We start from the raw sequence: 3875 nt of genomic DNA, 5'->3' as shown, positions 1-3875 counted from the left end.
AGCACTCAACAAGCATGAGAAATCGCGAGCGTCTCATGTCCAAAGCCAGTTAGTTCTTAAAACATTTGGCAATGAATGAACAACGGAGATTGAACATCAGGACGCCCAAAAAGAGAACCGAGAGATTTTGAAAGACCTAGCTAAATAATGCCACGTCATGCTACCTCATCAAACAGGCCCCGGGACAACTATGTGGAACGATTAAACAGTTAGCAACCCATTTAGAGACCGCCAAACTGTTCGCTTTTTACTCATAGCCTATGATGGAATTTTCGATGTAAAATTCTCCCGTGTTCTGCAGAACAAAGTGACGGATATGGGTTTCTGCTTCACCAGTATCAGAATCACAATGAAAACACTGGAAAGGCAGCGACAAACCTATGATAGTTTCTAGGAGCGACTCAAGCAGAGATACAATGAACTGGGCCTGGCCGAAAGCGAAACTCATAGTAAACAGTCGATCAGAGCAGAGAGGGGGCTAATCTACTATAACACAATGGACAATATCAATGTTCAGATGAGAGCTAGTGAGAGCTAGTGTAACACGCGGGATACAAACCCAGGTCTCCCACGGAGACCATTAGACCAATAGGATAGTCCCTACTGGCCTGAGGGTAGACACTGGTTTTGAAGTTCGCAGGCAGGGTTCCCTCATCACATCACAGTGATCGACTCATGTCTGCTACACCAGGTTTGACCACTTTGCTGAACTTCATTTCCTTGGCTTAGTGGTCTGCAAAAAAATTGGAAACAATGCCACGAGACAAATCCCCTGGACAGCTCCTCAGCTTTTTCGTCCAGCATGACCTGAAACAGACCGTCCCCGAGGCGACAAAGTTACTGCAGCTGTTCCTCACTATACCAGCCACAACAGCAGCCGCTGAGAGTCCATTTTCTACGGATAAAGACATACAGTCGAAACCGAACCGATCAAAGACGACTCTCATCCCTTGCCATCATCTCCATTGTACAGAGAACGGCTTTTAAAACTGACGTCCAACAGGGACGAGTGTTACAGCTCAGTCACTGACGTCTTTACCCAGAAGGATAGACGGATGGACTTTGAATACAAGTGCAAGTGTTTATTTACAGCAGCGCCGTCTACTATGATTACATTACATGTCTACTGTGTAAGTACAGTATATCTCTCAATCAGTAGCACTGACTACTAGGCCTGTTGTGTTTGTAGCGTTGTCACAAGTAGGCCTTATCGCTGGCATTTGGGTTGCTGTCCGTGGTGCTGAAAGTCGCCTGTTCGTGCAGTGAAGCAGCTGAGAGGGGCACAACCTATTCGGGCCTGTGAATGTGTGTCTAATGGTTAAGCCGCCTACCTGACGCTGTTTGATGGTGGCTGTTTAATGGTTATCTTTGTGATCGTGCCACACCGATAAACACTGTAGCAGAAATCCGCTTTATGAGTGCGCGTGCATGTGTGAGTGAGTGACGGGGACCAGGGGGGCTCAATAGAAAGTGCCTGCACGCCGTCAGACCTCAACGCACGTCCCTGTTTTCAGCCCTTAGCTACTCCCGACCCCCACCTCACCTCGCCTCACCCCTGACCTTTCAACACTTACTCGCTACACACACAGCCTAGAGGGAGTGATCAGGATGTTTGGATCTAGCCCGCCCCTGTTTGTTAACCCACGGGAGCACAGATCTGCGTTTTCAGCAGGGGTTATGAATACAGTGCAAACACCACTAAGACTCTGGGCTCTTTGTTTCTGCTAGTGGTGAACGGGGAGGGGGAAACGTATCAGATCTCTGACAGTGTCAATACACACTTCTGGGTTTCTCTGTCTTTGTGTGTGTTCATGCGCGCGTGCGTTCCTGTAGCCTTACCTCTCAGGCCTGCAGGGCCTTCACAGAGGAAGCCATCGACGGTATCAGCACACACCCCGGGCACCGCACGGAGCCGACAGACACACGTCAATGTCCTCCTGACACAGGCCCCCTCCTATCCCCTGGACACACACACACACAGGTACTCTCCGCTGCCCGCCGGGAAGGCCACGTTGGTCACACACGTCCCGCCGTTCAAGCACCCACAAGGCTTCACAGCCACCTGAAGAGAAGAGACAGACGGACGGATAGACGGAAGGACAGACAAACAGCTGTTACACACATCGCTTCCCACATAGCCAATTGAATGTCATCACACTCAGCCTGTTACAGGAACAGAATAGCTTCATATGGTCTGCTTAATCACAGCGTATGGCTGTTTTCACTTTCCCTAGATCCTCAACTCCTCTCAACGCTAATAAAGAGATAAATACCCACTCTGACTCAACAATACCCTCAGACAGAAAACCACCATCTGCTTCCAGAGATCTTTGTATTACTGTTTTATACCATGGGAGTTGAGGGTGATTATCAGCATCATATCAACGTCTTCTTTATTGCTCTCCGTACCAAGCCAGACTTGGGCTCACAGGGTAAGGTGCAGATACTTTAGTTGTCTCACAGCTTTGGGGTAAACTGTTTTATTACCACATAACCAACTATGGGCATGGGCCTGGGAATGTGAAAACCTTGGGTTGTCAACTTGTCACACATCCCATGGTAGCCAGTGTCCTCTCCAGCTCTAAGCAGACAGACATCTCGTCAACAGAGGATAAGCATGTGTGGAGCTATGCTGTGGAGAGAAACACATCCGTAATGAATGCATATGTTGACTGAGGTCTGTTTGAGGTCTGTTTTCAGGCGTTGGGGGCTAAACTGTGGTGCGCCACCCACCAAGTGAGGGAGGGAGGGAATGAGGGAGGTAGGAATAAACTGTCACCCCCCCTCTTCTCTCACCTCGACGGTGTAGCTGCTCTGGGCATTGCACTCGTCAGACAGCGTGAACTCGAAGCTCTGTCGAGTATTCCCCTGCATCTCCACAGGATGGACTTTCCAGATGAGGAGGCCGGCGGGGGAGAGCGTGGAGTCGGGAGGGACCTGCTCCAGGAAGAAGAGGAGCGCCGAGCCTTCGGGGTCCGCCGCCGTGAACTGGAACACAAAGTTCTCCCCCGCGAATGTGCTGAGGCCCCCCTGAGGCTGGTGCAGGTTGGGGGGCTGGTTGACTGGGGGTAGGGGGGAGAGGGAAAGAGAGTGAGAGAGAGACAGAGAGACAGAGAGAAAGACGGAGAGATAGAGATAGAGATAGAGGTAGAGACAAAAGATAAAACAGTATAAAGTGTTCTCTTTTTATCCACTGTGGTTGACAGACGGTATTCATTATTGTACTCCAGCTGTTTGAGAGGGTAGTTCCAGGCACACAGGGGAATTGAGGGGGAGCTGCTGTACTGTAGTCTACTGCAGACAGCATCACTGACACTGTGAAGCCCCAAAAGGCTGTCACAACACGTTAGTGTCAGGGGTGGGATGCAGGGAGGGAAGGAGAAAGGGAGAGAGAGGGTTGGGATGGCGGGAGGGAGAGGAAGATGGAGGGGATGAAGGGTGGGAGGAAGAAGGAGGGTTACAGTCTCTCTGCAGGGACACAGAGACATGTGAAGACAGGCTCCTCTGTTGCAGAGTGCTGTTAGACAGGTCCTGACAGGTACAGAAACAGAGCCCCTGCAGATGGCCTGCTCTCCTTTGATCTAACACTGGGATAGAGACTGATGACACAGCTAATGGGACCAGGCATCTTCCTCAGAGCTGAGACCGAATGACATAGACAGTAACGCAGGGACAGGCTGCTTCAGAAACACACAGCCCCTGAGAAGAGAGAAAGACAGGGCCTGTTCAAGGCCTACTAAGAGACTATTTTCTAATTTGTGTGTGTGTGTGTGTGTGCCTGTGCATGGGTGTGTTATAATCAAACAATATAACCTTCAAAGGGAAAGCTGTACAAAGCCCATAAATGAAACTTCCTGACCTATAACTCAACTAAA

Source organism: Salvelinus namaycush, chromosome 40 (genome assembly GCF_016432855.1).
Source record: "Salvelinus namaycush isolate Seneca chromosome 40, SaNama_1.0, whole genome shotgun sequence".
Lineage (NCBI taxonomy): Eukaryota > Metazoa > Chordata > Actinopteri > Salmoniformes > Salmonidae > Salvelinus > Salvelinus namaycush.
This window is presented reverse-complemented; position numbering follows the sequence as displayed.